Source organism: Globicephala melas, chromosome 14 (genome assembly GCF_963455315.2).
Source record: "Globicephala melas chromosome 14, mGloMel1.2, whole genome shotgun sequence".
Taxonomy (NCBI): Eukaryota; Metazoa; Chordata; class Mammalia; order Artiodactyla; family Delphinidae; genus Globicephala; species Globicephala melas.
In genome coordinates, this window is record NC_083327.1 from 55,632,683 (window position 1) to 55,650,224 (window position 17,542).

Here is a 17,542-nt window from a genome sequence, read left to right on the forward strand (position 1 = left end):
TTCTGCAGATTATATGTTTCTGTGTGGCAATCACTAAAAATTTACATTTTAATATCTCGTCCTCTTTAAATAAAAATAATTTAAAAATCATACATATTTGACATTAAAATTGTGTATTGGCCATATAATTCATTTTTAATAGTTTTCTATATCATATTTGTCCTATAATATATAGGGGATTTTTTTACTACTAAATTTATTTCCATACAATTTAATGGTATGATTTAATCAATTCCTTTGAAGTAAAATATAAAATAGTATTTCTATGTTTTTTTGTTTGCAGAGTATTTTAACAATTTTATCTTGAATTATACTTTGTTCCTTTCAGATCTATGCTGTTTTTACTTATACATTTTTCTTTTTAAGTTAGTCTTTTAAATTACAGTTGGCCCTTGAACAATGTGGGGGTTAGGGGTGTCAACTCTCTATTCAGTCGAAAATCCATGTATAACCTATAATTGAACCTCCATATTCATGGTTCCTTTACATATATGGTTCCTCTGTATCTGCAGTTCTGCATCCTCAGATTCAACCAGCCGTGGATCATGTAGTACATATTTACTATTAAAAAAAGAATCCATGCATAATCGGACCCACACAGTTCAAACTTGTATTATCCAAGGGTCAACTGTATATAGATAAAACACTCTTTTTGAAAAAAAAATTCCTACTTTGTAAATCAACTCTTTAATTTCCTGACCTTCAATACTACTTTGTAGGGTAAAATGTTCCCACATTTATTGCCAATCTGATATTTTGTGATTAGTTACTTAGAGAATATATTTTGGTAAATAAGTGTTCAGCTTATTAATAAGTAGTGCTATGACTTCCCCATTATTTAATATGGATAAATTCAACAAATAGTCTGACATAATTTTACAGATTTGTAAGAAATGTTAATTAGGTTAACCACAATTATTTTTCCTGTTCTTGATCTTCTCATGTTTTCTTAAAGTACAGATTGTGAGGAGCTGTTAAGTATAATTTGAAAAAAAATTTAAACACTGTGAGCCATTTCAAAGGTCATATTATTAATATGAAGAGTAATAAAATAGTCTCAGGCTATGATCATCAAAATTGTTCTGCTCATTACATTTCTTAAATCATTAGGATGAATTATCATTATTTGTATCTAGTCTTTTTAAAAAAATTTATTTAAAGAGTGTAACTTCGAGACATTTACTCCTAGCCATGAGGGACTAATAGCTACTGAATTTTCTATATATAAACAACTAGGGAAAAATGTGAACAACTGGGGAAAATATAAACATGCTCTTTTAAGACACTAGATAATAGGCAGTGCAAATCTGTGTCTTGAGAAAAAAGAAACACACTAGATAGTGCCAGTGATTGAACCAACTTTCTGCTGGAGACAGTTTATGAACTATAGCAGTCCCACTGAATTGCAGAGCTAGAGATCAGAGTTTGGGGAGGCAACTTAAATTCGCAAAGCAGAGTACTGGAGAAGAGTGAGTTTGAGGGATAAAGCTCCATGAATCTATTTGCGGGTCCCCTTGTATTTCTGACTGAATGTCAAGTTTCTCCAGCAAAAGTTGAAACTCTATGAAACTATGCAAAGAATTACAGGGGAGTTGTAGTTGGACATACAAGACTGGAAGACATGTCATTTCCAGCCAGCCACAATGAAGAGATATTACTTAACAATTCTATAATCCTGTACTGACCTTAGAGGAGTGATGCATTAATAGGAGAGCTAAACTAGACCTAAAGTGAAGGCTACCGTATTTATACCCTAAAAAAAAATCTTAAAAACTAACACTGAAAGGATCATGCTGATCCACAAAACACTTAATCTTAGCCAAAAGGCCAAGAAGCGTTTAATCCACAAAACAAAAAAACATTATTCTTCAAAGGAAGAAATCAAAGTCCAGATACTCAACAACATAGAATTTATAATACTTCATCACTTTAACAGTCAGTCAATAATTACTAGACACACAAAGAAGCAGAAATATATGATCCATGGTAAAAAAAAAATACGTTAAAAAATACGTTGATAGAAACAGAATCAGAAATAACAGAGATGTTTGAATAAGCAGATAAGAACTTCAAAACATCCACTGTAAATATTTTCAAAAAGTTAAAAGTTAAATTTGAACACAAGAAGAATAGAAAAGGGAAGCATAAAATTAAAACTAACAATTTGTTTACTTAAAAAAATGCAATATAAAACAGAAAAAATGTACTGTAAATGGGCTTGAAAGCAGATTAGATGCTGAAGAAGAAAAGGTAACAGTGCTATAGACTGAATGTTTATGTCCTTTCAAAAATCATGTGATAAAACCTAATCTCTAATGCGATGGTATTTGGAGGTGGTGCCTTTGGGAGGTGATTAGGTCATGAGGGTAGAGACCTCATGAATGAGATTAGTGCTCTTATAAGAGAGACCCCAGAGAGCTCCCTTACCCATCTGCCATGTGGTCTATGAACCAGGAAATAAACTGTCACCATACACTGAATCTGCCAGCCTCTTGATCTTGGACTTCCTAGCCTCCAGAACTCTGAGAAATAAATTTCTGTTGTTTATAAGCCACCAAGTCTATGATAATTTGTTATAGCAGCCTAAACAAAGACACATAGATACAGCAATAGAAAGTAACCAAACTGAAGCACAAAGAGAAAAAAGAATTAAAAAAAAATGAACAGAATGAGAACTGATCTCAGAAGCAGAGGCAGACAGGGGTGGGGGTGGGAAAGGACATAAGAGATTATAGAAGAAATTACTTAAATTTTCCTAAATTTTATGAAAACTCTAAGCTCACAGTTCCAAGAAGCTCAATGATCCCTAAGCAGTATAAACATCAAAGAAATCCATATCAAGGTACATAATAAAAAAATTTACCAAACCAAGGATTATATAATAATCTTAAAATCAGCCTGAATAAAGAGAAACAGAAGAATAATTACAGACTTGTCATCAGAAATTATGCAATCTAGAATGTAATGAAACATCTAAAAGTTGTATATTGCATGCCATTTATATATACACACAATATATGTACATATATGTAGACCATTATTTATAATAATGTATATTATGATGTATAATAGTGTTATTATATCAATGTATATATGTACTAGACATATATGTGTATATATCACATATATACACAATAGTACAATAGTGCAGATATAAATAGAATACTAAAAATAATTATTCAAAAAGAAAGCAGAAAAAGAGAAAAAGAATAAAGAATAGATGGAGGAAATAGAAAACATAAAAACTGGTATATTTAACCCAATCATATCAATAATTATATTAAGTGTAAAGTGTCTAAACAAGAACTGCATGATAGAACTTTCAGTTGTAAAAGAAATGTTCCTTGTCCACATATAGCCTATATTGTCCACATGTGGCTTGTGAACATTTGAACTATGGCTAGGGTGAGTGAAGATCGGAATTTTTAATTTATTTTATTTTAATTTATTTAAGTTTAAATTTAAACAGCCATATGTGGTTAGTGGTTACTGCATTAGACAGTGTAGGTCTAAACACTCCAATAAGAAGGCAGTAGTTATCAGTCTAGATGAAAAAACAAGATTCAATTATATATTGGCTGTAAGAGACACTCTGTATATATGAAGATTCAGATTGAAAAGTAAAGGATGGAAAAAATATGCCAAGCAAACATTAATTATCAGAAATATGGAGTAGAAAAAAAAGAAAACAGAAATATGGAGTAGATATATGAGTAATAAGAAAATGGATTTTGGATGAAAAATATTAATAGAGATAAAGAGAGATTTCATAGTGATAACAGATTAAATTTTGAGGAAGGCATAACAATACTAGTGTGTATACACTGAGCTTCTTATTACAGAAAGCAAAATCTTACAGGATTGTGGTTGTTTTAAAACATACCCACAAATTTTTTGATACTCTTTCTTCAAAAGGTGTAGGCTAATTCCCCATTCCTTGAGTGTGATCTATACTTATCCTGCTTCTAATGAATAAAATTTGACAAAAGAGATGGTATGTGATTTCTGCGACTAGGTCATAAATAGCATTGTAGATTCCTCCTTCCTCTCTTCACCCAAGTGAAGAAAACCACCAAATAAATGGTTCTGAATTCCTGATCCATAGTAACTTTGGGATAATAAATGTTTATTATGTTAAGCTTCCAAATGTGGGCATAATTTGTTATGAAGCAATAGATAACGTAAGACTGGAAAGGTAAAATAGAAATATCAATAATTACAGTGGGAGATTTCAATATTTATCTCTTAGTAATTGATAGACCAAAAAGCAAATGAATAAGTATAAAAAAACCCACTATCAACCAGTTTGACCTAATTAACCGTTATAGAACTTTCCACCCCAGAACAGCAGAATGCCATTGTTTTCAATTGAATATGGAACATTCATTAAGATAGACAATGTGCTAGAATTAAGAACAAGTCTCAATATATTTAAAAGTATTTAAATATAATCTCTGACAATAACAGACTGAAACTAGAAATTAATGACAATAAAATATCTAGAAAGACCTCCAAAAATTGGATATTAACAACTGTCTTAATCCATTTCAGCTGCTATAACAAAATATCATAGACTGGGTAGCTTATAAAGAACAGACATTTATTTCTCACAGTTTTGGAGACTGAGAAGTACAAGATCAAGGTGTCAGCACATTTGGTGTCTGGTGAGGACCTGCTTCCAGGTCTTTTTGTTGCGTCCTCACATGGTGAAAGGGGGGCAAGGGAGCTCTCAAGTCTATTTCATAAGGGTACCAATCCTATTCATGAGGCTCAATCCTCATGACCTGATCACATTCCAAGGGCCTCACCTCCTAATACCATCATATTAGGCATTAGAATTTCAACATATAAATCTTGGGGAGATACAAACATTGAGACCATAGCAACAACACACTTCGAAATAACACACATGTCAAAGAAGAAATCACAAAAGAAATTTAAAAAAATATTTTGAATTGAATTAAAAAAATTTTAAATTCCAAATTTGTTATTTGTAGCTAAGGCTCTACTTAGAGAAAAATTCAGGGCTTTAAGAGTCTTTTAATAAATATTAATATAAAGTTATAATAGTGATATAAGTTATATAAGAAGAAAGGTCTATAATTAGTGATCTAAGTTTCCACCATAAGAAGCTCAAAAGAAGAGTGAAGTAAACCTAAAATAAATAGAAGGAAGGAAAATTTAAAGATACAAGGGAAAACGAATGAAACAGAAAATTGACAAGCAATAAAAAAAAATCACTGAAACCAAAAGTTGATTCTTTGAAAGAATGAATAAAATTGACAAGCCTCTATGAAAAAAGGCTGATATAAAAAAAATAGAGGAGGAACTTCCCTGGTGGCTCAGTGGTTAAGAATCCGCCTGCTGATGCAGGGGACACAGGCTTGAGCACTGGTCTGGAAAGATCCCACATGCCGCGGAGCAACTAAGCCCATGCGTCACAACTACTGAGCCTGCACTCTAGAGCCTGCAAGCCACAACTACTGAGCCCACATGCCACAATTACTAAAGCCCACCCGCCTAGAACCCATGCTCCGCAACAAGAGAAGCCACCAAAATAAGCCCACGCACCGCAACAAAGAGCAGCTCCCACTTGCCACAACTAGAGAAAGCCCACGTGCAGCAGTGAAGACTCAATGCAGCCAAAAATAAATAAATAAATAAATTTATTTAAAAAAAAATAGAGGCGCAAATTACCAATATCGGGAAAAAGGTGTCATTTACTAAAGATGCCATAGACATTAAAAAGATAATAAAGAAATATTAAGATAATTTATGCCAATAAATTTGACAACTTAGCCAAATAGATACATTACTTAAAAGATACAAATTATCAAAACTGATTCAAGATAAAACAGAAAATTTGAATCATTCTATACCTACATAAAACATAGAATTTGTAACAAAAAAAAAAAGAAGTGTGGACTCAGATGGTTTCACTAGTATGTTCTATAAAACACTTAGGGAAGAAATTGTATAAATTCTATACAAACTCTTTCAGGAAGGATGATATTCCAACTAATTACATAAGGCCAGCATTACTCTGACACCAAAACCAGATATAAATATTACAAGAAAAATTACTATAGACTAATAACCCTCATGAACACAGACATAAAAATACTTAATCAAATACAAGTAAATCGAAACCAGCAACATATATATAATAGGGATAATCTCTCATGACAAATTGGGGTTTATGCCAGGACTGTGAGTTTGATTAACATTGAAAATCAGTTACTGTAATTCACCAAATAGAGAAAAATATGTGTATTTAAATAGATGCAGAAAACCATTGCCCAAATTTAATACTGTTTTGTCACAAAAACTTTCAGTAGAAGAGTGGAATTTCCTTCAATTTCATAACAAGCACCTACTGAAAACCAATAACCATCACCATAATGGTGAATGAATGACTGCTTTCCCCTCTGATCAGAAATAAGGCAAAAAACACACTCTCAACACGTTATTCAACTTTTTACTGGAGGTCACATCCAGGGCAATATGGCAAGGAAAACATATAAAAGACCTACAGATTGAAAAGGAAGAAGGAAAATTGCTTTTATTTTGGAGATCCTGTACATGGGGTATTCTAAGGCATCTACGTATAAGCTTCTTGAAGTTATTTTAACAATTTTGCTGGATCCAATGTATATAACCAAAATCACTTGTATTACCATTAGTATGAAATTAAATTTAAAAATACTGCTTATGATAGCATCCAAAAACATGAATATTTAGAGGTGAATTTTAGGAAGTATGTTGAAGACATAAATTGAAAACTAAAAAGCACTGCTTATAATACTGAAGATGTGAATAAATGGAAACATGCTATATTCATGGATTGGAAGGCACAGTATTACTAAAATGTCAATTTCCTTCCAAATTTAGCTATAGATTCCACCCAACTGCCATCAAACTCCCTATGACACTATTTTTTGGGGATGGAAATTGACAAGCTGACTTTAATAATTGTATGGAAATGCAAAGGACCTAGAATAGACAAAAGAGTTTTGTTTGTAAAACAAAATTGTAGGATTTACATTACTTAACTTCGAGGTTTCTATAAAGCTACACTAATAAAGACTATGATATTGGCATAAACTATCATATATATATATTTGGATATATGAAAAGAGAGTCTAAAATTAGACCCACATTTGATCAATTGACTTCTAAAAAAAGGGCCAAGGTAATCAGACGGGAAAATAATAATTCTCTCAACAAACAGTACTAAAATGAATGGATATCTGCATTAAAAAAAAAAAGCCCTTACCTAAGGCATTTACTTCATAGCAAACACTAATAAATCATAAACCCAAGACTATAAAATTTCTAGGGAAAAATAGAGAAAGCAAAGATTTCTGAAATGGGACACAAAAACTATTAAGCATAAATGAAAAGGCTTAATAAATGGAATTTACAATTAACTACTTCTGCTAAAGCAGTTGTAGCCTCACAAACTGGCCCCAGTGCATGGAGGGCAAGAGGAGATGGAAGAGGCAAACCACTGAGGATTTGTAGGTGGCAGGTTTAACAAGCAGATTTAACAAGCAAGGGAGGCTTGTCTTGTGCAGCTGCAAGATGCATAGATCTCCATACCAGCCCGCAACGTTTATATGGAGGCCTTAGCTGGCTTCAGTCACATCTACCGTCCAGATGATCTCAACAACACATTACTGTTTCAAGGGTGTGTCCTAGAGGCAGCTTCTAGTGGAGGGAAGGCAGGCAGCATTAATGCACTTTCCAAGGAGAGGGAAGGGGGAGAGGAGCCTCCAATTGCCCGGCCCAACTGGCTGTCACGTCCTCCCGATGACCTCCTTCAACAGTAGTCGAGAAATTGAAAAGTCAAGCCACATACTGAGAACAATATGCACTACATTAAGTATATTTGACAAAGGACTTTCCTCTTGAATTTATATTTAAATCTTATCACTTAATAATAGTATGGCAAATTAAACAATTAGAAAAATGAACAAAAGATCTGAATAGACATTTCACAAAATAAAGTCATAGGAATGCCCAGTAAGCCCTGAAAACATTTTCAGCATTACCAGAGAAATGCACATGACAAGGCCAGTGAGATACTAGTCACTAAAATTAAATAATTTTAATTATTGGTGTTGGCAAAAATGCAGATAATCTGGAACTCTCATATACTACTGGAGGAATTTAAAATGATACAGTCATACTGTAAAACAGTTTCATAATTTCAATTATATACCTACCAAAACTCCCGATAATATCACTCTCAGGAATTGAGGAATATAAGCATATGTCCACACAAACACTGTATCCAAATATTCATAGCAGCTTTATATTTAATAGCTCAAAACTGGAACAGTCCAAATGCACTTCAACAGGTAAATGTATAAACAAATTTTGATATATCCATACAATAGAATACTATTCAGCAATGAAAAGGAACACACTACTGACATAAAGTAACAACACGGCTATACCTGCAGAACACTGTACTGAGTGAAAAAAACAGACACAAAAGATTATTATTTTATTATCCCACTTACATAAAATTTGTGAAGAGCTAAAATAATCTATAGTGACAGAAATCAGATCAGTGGTTGCCTGTTTCTAGGGATGCTGGTTGGGGAAATTATTGCAAAAGGGCAGAAAAGAAAACTTTGGGGGAATTATAGAAATAGGCTATATTAATTGAGTAGTTGTCAAACGGTTGTTTACATTTTTAAACATATCAAATGGATGCATTTATTTTGTGTAAATTGTATCGCAATTAGGTTTATTTGAAAAAAATTATAGCTCTAATAGTACTGTTTTTGTATCTTAATTTTGGTTAAATAATTTTGTATTTTTTTCCCTGTGTTGAATCAAACAAGTAAAGTTGACAGCAGAGATCACAGTCTTATTCTCAAGGTGTGGGCCGTTTTCCATTTTGCTTCTACAATAAAGAAAAATTGATTTTAAAGTTTCTTAGTACTAATATTAATAAAACTCGGAAAGATGGGTAACATTGAGGGATATTCATTCACTTCAGTACCATTTGGCCAATGGGTCTCAATCAATCCTATTAGGAACAATACCTCCTTTATTTTAGTGAAAGGAAATCCATAGATAATATCACCTAACTTCAATATAATATTTAAAAAAATCAATGTAAAATCAAGTATAAAATAAAGGGGAAAAAAGTTACCTATATAAAACAATATGTATTTCAATGTGTAAATGCTTGGGTAAAACTACCTTAGCAGGCAAAATGAAACAGTAGTGTGAACCTATTCCCAGAGTCACCGTCAATGTGACAGGTGGGGTATTGTTATTGTCCTGTAGTCAATACCATGAGCAGAACTGTTATCAGTTATTTGATTTTCTGAAATGGTTAAACAAATCTTGATAAGGTTAAAAAACACAGACATATTCTTTCCTCAATTTACATAATAGATGCATCCAGGAAAATAAAAGCTGTGTAAAAAATTTTGCTTGAGTGCAAAACAGACTTACATTGGGCTTCAAATATAATGCAAGGGTTTTTACCTACATGAATGTGCAGCAGCCCTTTCAGACCTGCATGGGGGACAATTTATGGTGTGGGACTGTTCTACCCATTGTGGGACAACTAGCTCTCTGACCTCACTGTATACTGATGCCAGTAGTACCCCTAGTCGCTGAGTACACCAAAAGACATCCTGCAACTCTCATAAAACCCCAGTAAGGAGCTGTTCCAAACCTTATGAGAACCACAGACCATAAAAAAACAAACACACAAAGAAACAAAAAACTAGTGAGGAACTGTCATCTGAACATGGGGTGTTAGAAAAACTTGCAGAAATTCTGTTGAGTTAAAGGGAAGGAATGGGGACTGGAAACATGAAATTTTGAGTCTGAAGGGAAACAAATGAAAAGACCTTTTATCCTCTTTAAATAAATGTTTCCTGACTGAACGGAAAACCTTAATTTTTACCTTTATATTGGTCATAAACATTGCAGTGGATGAAGGGGGCTTGTTTTATTTTGTCCTCCCTTTGCTGCCTTGCCAGCAGTCTACCAAGCAGTAAGTCTCCTGGCCTAATTGCAGCATCCCGGGGACCACCTTCTGCCTCCTGGTAACTTCGCAGTCAACGGGGCCTTTGGATAGTCTTACCACCAACGTGGATCACCTGGATCCACAGTGCTCGCACACAGCTGTGCCAGGCCTTTCTCAGGAGGTGCATCTACTGAGCTTCGGTATAGACCCTAGCTGTGCAGATTTCCCACAAGTAATGCCTTCCATGTGGAGGCATTTTAAAGATCACAAACTGCTCTCATATCAATTACTTTCTTTAACTTAAAGGAAGTTCAGCTAACAGATCAAGCCAATCCCTTCTCAGAGGGAAGGACCGCCGTAGGAAAGGCCTTTTTCACGGAGGACCCTTTAAGGGCCTGGGCCGGGACGTCCGTGGGGCGAGGGCCCGGGAAGGGGGCGGGAGGGGGAGTGTCCTTTTTCTACCCCCACGCTCCGGCGCCGGACGAGTCGAGGCCGGCGGGGGTTGTCTCCTTCCCTTACCCAGCAGCTGCGGCTCATTCGGCTCACAAGCTCTGACCGGGGGAGCGGGCGGCAGCGACTCCGGCTCCTAAGAAGTGGATCTGCTCGGGGCCGCCGCAATGCCTGGAGCCGCCGGGGTCTTCTTGGTCCTGCTGCTCAGCGGAGGCCTCGGGGGCGGCCAGGCGCAGCGTCCGCAGCAGCAGCAGCAGCGGCGGCAGCCACCGGCGCATCAGCAAAGAGGTACAGTCGAGGCACGGGCTCCAGCTGACACCCTTTGCCAGGGCCCGCGGCCCCTCACGGGTCCCTTCTTCTCATAGTTGCAGGCGAGGAACCGCTTTCTTGCTTTTTGCCCTTGAGGAGTGCGCTTTGGGGCAAGAAAGGCTAAGTTTGTTGCAAGTTCACTTTCAACTCCCTGAGTTCACGGTGTAGGGGGAACTGCCTACCTCCCCCAAAAGAACACGAAACGCTTTTCATCTTTCATTCGTTTCTAAGAGGACTTGCTATCACTATACATGTTGCAAATTGATTTCCGAAATCTCTCCAAGAGGCAAACTTTTAACCAATTAAATGTTTTTTAAAAGTTTCTCCCAATTAGATTCCATCCCTACATAGAGAGCTTTCCCAATCTGTGGTACGTCTTGGAACTTAAGCGAGGGCAGCTGTTACATCTTTTTTTTAAGGACTTTGTTTCCAACTCTTTGAACGGGGTTTGTAAAGGCGTTAAGTATGTGGATTTTTTCTTTCATGGCAGTGTTGCTTCCAGCCTCACCTTTTCTTTACCCACATCCTATTTTAGGTATCCTATTTTATTATAGTGAAATGTCTCCGCTTGCTTAAATACAGATGAGACCTCTATGTCATTTGTATTTTAATTAAGACCACCGTGACCAGATATACCCTTCACGGGACTTCGGAAAACAGCTGCACTTAATGTAACTCAAATTATACTCCTCAGAGCGCCTTAATGTTTATATGCATATCATTTCTGGAACTCTTGGGAGGCTTTGAAGGGTTACTTTATGATCATGAATTTTAAAAGAAGCATATGTGCAGCGTTTAAAAAATAATTTATAATACAAAATTTCAGAAATCTTTTCTGTAAGTTAGAAAACATGTATCAAATTTAAAAAATTAAGAAATATTTAAGGTTTGGTTTCAAATATCAAAATATTTACCCCAAGAGTACAAAATCTGGAGATTAGTGCTTTTGACAGTTTTGATGAGGCCGAATCTGCCAAAATTTTGAAATATACTTATCCCTCTTTTAGTTAACTGGGATAAAGCTACGTCTAACAGTTCTGATAGGTTTTCTGCTTGTAGTCTGGCATGTCTAACATTACTATTTTATTTTAAAAGGAGTAGAAAAAGCACTCTAAGCTCCTTGCTATAATAATAACCTCTTGATTAAAATTCCTAGAATGAAAATGACCTTAAGTTCACTATAAACTTTTTTCTTCTATTTTTGCTTTTCCTTCTTTGAGAAGTAAAATGGGGTCAATGTGGCTTAATTAATAGAATTTATGAGAGTGAGTTTGAGAATATCTTTGGCAGCTGGTTTTTAAAAATACTACTTTTAAATATTAACTTTACTTAATTATGTGATATGTTTTAACAATACATAATACTTTAATACTGTTAGGCAGCTGGGAGTGAAGAGACCAAGATCACCAATCCTCTGTTCACTTGGAGTGGGCAGAAGCTCAAAGCATGCCGAGTAGGGATCAAGTGGGTTCCTGACAGTTTTCCATAGAGTGTTCCCCATTCCCCTTTTCTCTTATTTTTCTCTCCCTTCCCATCCCCCCTCCCCAGGTTTATTTGAGGTAAAATTAACTCTGACTTCTGTGGTCCAGGCACAAGATGAAGTGAATTCAGAAGGGAGAATTTATACTGCCATTCTGTTGAGAGATAACTTGAACATTACACACAATAAGGAATTCTATGCAAAATAACTATAGCACAGAGTCTACTATACACTGCTATATTCTGCATTCTAACATCAATTATTGTGTATTTTATAGATTATTTGCAATATGTTTAGAGACTGGATAAATGGTTAAAACCTGTTAATATTAAAAGTCTACATAAAATATATTTCATAATGCCTTAAATTTGTATAGTGCTTTATAATTTTAAAATGCCTTATATACGTGAGATTATTTCAGCTCCAGCCATTATTTATTATTGTTGGACAAATTTAAAACCTGGGGCTTGGAGTAGCTGTCTCTTAAGTTCATGCAAATGATAATAACTTAATTTTTAACAACTAAGAGCGCTTCTAGTATTACCTTATGCTAAAGGGAACTTTACAAGGAACTTTATGGTAAAGTTCCCTTTTTATAGTACCAAAGTTTCTTTCCATTTAATTTTTGAGGCCGTGTTTCCTTTTCAATGCCGTTCTGTTAAAGCAAGCTCTCAGTGAAGATCATTGAATATGAGTTTGATTGAAGAGGTGTTTTCTTGGCTGTCATCAATTTTCTCTTTTCAGTTACACTAGCACTGACCTTCCTGACCAAAAATTAATTGTTTAGAATGAGTTCTGTTTTCCCTTATAGTATGGTGCCAGTTTACTAAGAATGTTGACACGAAGCAGACTTTTTCAGATGTTGTAACTAAGTTAGAAACTTAATCAGAATTAAAAAAAAATATTTGAAATCTTGTGTAGTTTCTAGAACATACTGTATTGTAGTATGAATAGCATTGACTCAGCAAGAAAGATATTCCAAGGAAATTCCTTAACTAAATTGAAGATTGACAAAATAGGAAAACGATGTAGTCAAAATAGTTCTGTATTTCAGCAAGGCAGCAGAAAAAATCTTTTCCTCACATCTGTGTAAATAATATGTGGAAATGGAAATGTAATAGTAGGTAAACTGCCAGTGATTGAAAACAGTTTCCAAAGACTGTTGCATGGTGGATCACGGTCAATTCAGAAAGAAGTTTTTAGGGCTGTGACAGAGGTTTCCTTATGTTCATTTGTCTTGGTAATGGCTTGATGGAAAATAAAATCCAAGCATATGACAACTGCAGGTGGTCCAAAATTGATTCAGGTAGCTAAGCGGGTGAATATCAGATTCAGGAATCTATAAATGTCTCTATAGCCTGGTCCATGAATAGAACCTACATGGAGTTGGTTTTATTATTTGTATCCAGATGTTAATTTCATTTTGCTGTCTTCTGGAAATTTGTTTTCTCCTTTATATGTACAGGAATGAGTACAAAGGATGAGAAAGGCAGTCTGAATTGCAGCAAGTTCAATATGAACATATAGTATGATATGGTGACAGAAAAATTAACTCACTTTTATAAAAAACTCAGAAGCGGGTAGGTTTGTTTGTTTAATATACATTTGGGTGCTTCACTGACAAATGGATGTAAATTCAGAGAAGGGAGAGTAGAATGGTTAGAAGTCTGAAAAGATTTTCAGAGGAGAATTATTCCAAGTAAAGACTGTTAATTTGGAGAAAGAAAGACTTAGGAAATCGTAAGATATATCTTCGAATTTTTAGAAGGGTTGTTATTTGGAAGAGAGACTAAAATATTCTTTCTAAAGCCTGAACTTGGATCCATAGAACAGTGTGACAAAGAGGAATGTTTGAGTTAAATAAAATGGGAGGAAACCTCTTCCCTCTCCTCTCCCTTCCCTATTCTGAGCTCTTCAGAAATATCTGGGTTGTGCTGGAGCGCCCAGCTTCTGGAAATGTCCATGCAGTGATCAGATGTTCAGGTTGTCAGAGATGATTTAGGACTGAATGCCTCTACAGAGAGGAAGTTAAGACTCATCAAGTCTCCAGTCCTTTTTCAAGTCCAAGATTCTAGTATTACATTCTATTGTTTTCAGAATGCATACTTGTATTTGAACTTCTGAATTCTTAAAAAATGTCAAGAAAGTATTAAGTGAATATAAATGTGTTTTTAAATGTCTTCTGGGATTTAAAATAAAAACATGTTTGAGACGATCCTCACTCATGTTTGGCAAGAATACTTAAAAATTTAATATGGAACTTCCACATCACCATAAATTGCACAGTTCTAAAACATCCCGTGCTATAAAATGTGAGAACACTTTATAAATTACCAGAGAACTTTTCAGGGGATTTATTGTGGCAGTAAAGCTGGAATTGATTTTTTTTTTTTTTGATATTTTCTTTTGCTACACATGTAACTTGTTGGCTTGTTCACTACCTACTGGCCTACTAGTTTGGTAAAAATTATTAATAATAGATAAATGTATGGCTAAGAATAAGAACATATTCAACATCGACTATTATATTATGGATGTGTTAGAATTTTTTAAAATGACATACATTATATATTATATTTCAAAAATCTGATATATCAATGTATGCCAATTGCTGATATATCTTATTCCTAAAATATTTTTCTTCTAAGATTTCATGCAGAGTGATGAACTGAATCTGTATCAAGAGTTGCTAGGGATTATGAAAGAACTGTGCCTGCTCTGCCGATTCTTTCTTAGTACACTTCAGTTACCGTAGCTCCTGAGAGATGGGATAACTGTCACCTCACTGTAATAACTGCACTCTTCACCTTCTTCAGATATAATTATTTAACAGCTCAAATAGATATCCCAAGAGTTCTACCCAGATATGACTTCTGTAAGAAAAACATGAATTTGTTTTTTTGTGGGATGGATTTATTTAAATAAGAAGAATTTCTGAAGTAGTATTTGGAATTTTGCCACCTTACAATTATATTGTAATAGCTACTACTCAAAAAAGTTTACTTTTTGGTAGATTTCACATCCCAGTATTTTCTCCATGCCCATTTATCTAAGCAGATCATTGCCACTATTTTTCTATTCATACATTTAATAAATACTGCTTATTCATTGACAGTGACTAATGTGCTAGACTTTTCAATGTGGACCTCTGAGACGGAATCATTGTTCTTTCTTTTAATCCAAATATATTTAGCAGTGAAATATAAAAAGAAATTCACTTAAACTTTATATGAGGTCTCATATCTTCTTTCATAATCTGTTTTAGAATTATGGAACTACAGTTGTGGGCAACAATGGAAGAGGAGGAATAGAGGTCTAGTGGGGTTCAGAATAGGGAAAACTAACTTCATCCTAGCCTATGCATAACAAGATTTGTGGGGCAGCTAGCTGTCTAAGTTGTAGAGTCCAAAGGATGTATCAAATGCACACTTGAGTCCAGTCAGCATTAGCTATCCAGTAGGATTCTGTCATGTGGGTAGAACATGTCTGGAAGAGTTTCCAAGGGGATAATTAAAAAAAAAAAAGGTGACTCCAGGTCATCTGTCTATTTTGCAGTAGGTCCTTATTTAGCACCTGGAGACCCAGTGGAAAAGATCAGGAAGAAAATGTTGTCAATGGCCAAATTGTTTAGTTTCTAATCTAGAAGATTGGGGTTTAGGATTGTGTAGGGTCACAACTCTGAAATGTGTAGCTAAGCGGGACCTAAGGCAGAAGCCTAGTTGCAGTGAATGAGAAAACAAGGTAGAGGTTAGAGAAAGATGGCATCAGATTGGCACACGGTTCTCAAGACTCATGCCAGGCTCAGTGTATGCCAGGCAGACAGAAAGAAGACAGATTCTGGGCTGTACCCATTGGTAAGACTGAGTTCCAAGGTCAGAATTTGAGCAGGAAATTGGTGGGGTTGGGCCTATGTGTATTCATTCATTGGTTAATGAATGAATATGTTCAGTGAGTAAAAGAGAGCCAAAAACAAAACAAAAAAACTCCACACACGTATCCCTGCTCTTATGGAGTTTATATTCTAGTTGACGAGACAGAAATATGATGAATATATAATGAATAAGTATTATAATGAATACCTATATTGTGTAGAATGTAGAGGGTGATGGATTCTGGACAAATACAGCAGGGTAAGAGGAATCAGGAGTTCTAGGAGTGAAGGATGGTTGCTATTTTTAAATAGTGATAAAGGTTGACCTCATTGAGAAGGTCACACTTGAGCAAACACTTGAAACTGATGTGGGAGTGATTCATACAGATATCAGCTTGAAGGGTACTCTGGGCACAGGGAACAGGCTTATAAAGGTCTAAGGCACAATTAGAAGGGACAGAAGTAATGGGAGGCTAGATCATTGTAAAGATTTTGCCTTTTAATCTAAGTCAGATGGGTGGTATTGAAGAGTTTTGAGTAGAATTAAATGAACGAATGAAATAATAATTAATATTTTTCATCTCAAGCAGACTCTAATCCGTTGGACTAGACCAGTAGTACAAATGTAGGATTATTTTAAATTCATCTCCTGCCCCAAACCTTTTATTCATAGAGCATATTTAAGTGACTCCATTTCAGAGTATTCCACCTCAACAATCTTACCATTGGGAAGCTCAGATGTGTCTTTGTAAAATTTCTTTTTCTTTTTCTTTTTTTTGCTGTTGGCATCTCACTTCCATTCCATGATTAAAAGAATATCAATACCTCAAAACTACTCAAGCGCAAGGAATTTCTACATATCCTTTTATTTTGTCCCAGTGTTCTTAGAAAGATTTCATAGGTTTCTTAGAGTGTTTTTAACTAAAAACGTTAAAACAAAAATTATCCACAATCCCACGTGGATATGTGTGTACCTTGGAGTTCTCTTTTTTATTATTCATTTCAGTATCAGAGCTAAAGTTTAGATACTATTGTTAAAAATGACACAATGATGTATTGATCTGATGACTTCTTTTATGAAATGGACTTTGAAATGTTACCTATTTTTACAATCAGAAACTTACTCTACGCTCTGTTTCGATTTTTGTAACTTCTTTAAGGGTCTCTGTAAGTCTTGTAGTAACCTGTGGAATAAAGTAACACAATTTTGGCCTAAGTTCTGTCATTTGGAACAAACTTAAGTGAAAAAAATTGTATAGCTTCTCTCCCTCCCTTCCTCCCTTCCCTCCTCCCTCCTTCCTCTTTCTCTCTCTCTAATCTCTCTCCTTCTCTCCGTCCTTTCCTCCCTCATTCCTTTCTTCTCTCCCTTCCTTCTTTTCTCCTATAGTACCCTGATTGTGAATACAATATGGTTTTCGAAGAGATGATTCTA

At 35.0% G+C, this 17,542-nt stretch overlaps 1 protein-coding gene across 1 annotated transcript in view; it reads left to right on the plus strand.

The window, feature by feature from the left end:
- Positions 1–10,654: 10,654 nt before the first annotated feature.
- Positions 10,655–17,542, plus strand: part of LAMA2 (laminin subunit alpha 2) — a 606,143-nt gene continuing 599,255 nt past the window's right edge. The window contains exon 1 of the mRNA XM_060283517.2: positions 10,655–10,738. The gene's annotated coding sequence lies outside the window, so the exon portion shown is untranslated. The remainder of the gene's footprint in view (positions 10,739–17,542) is intronic.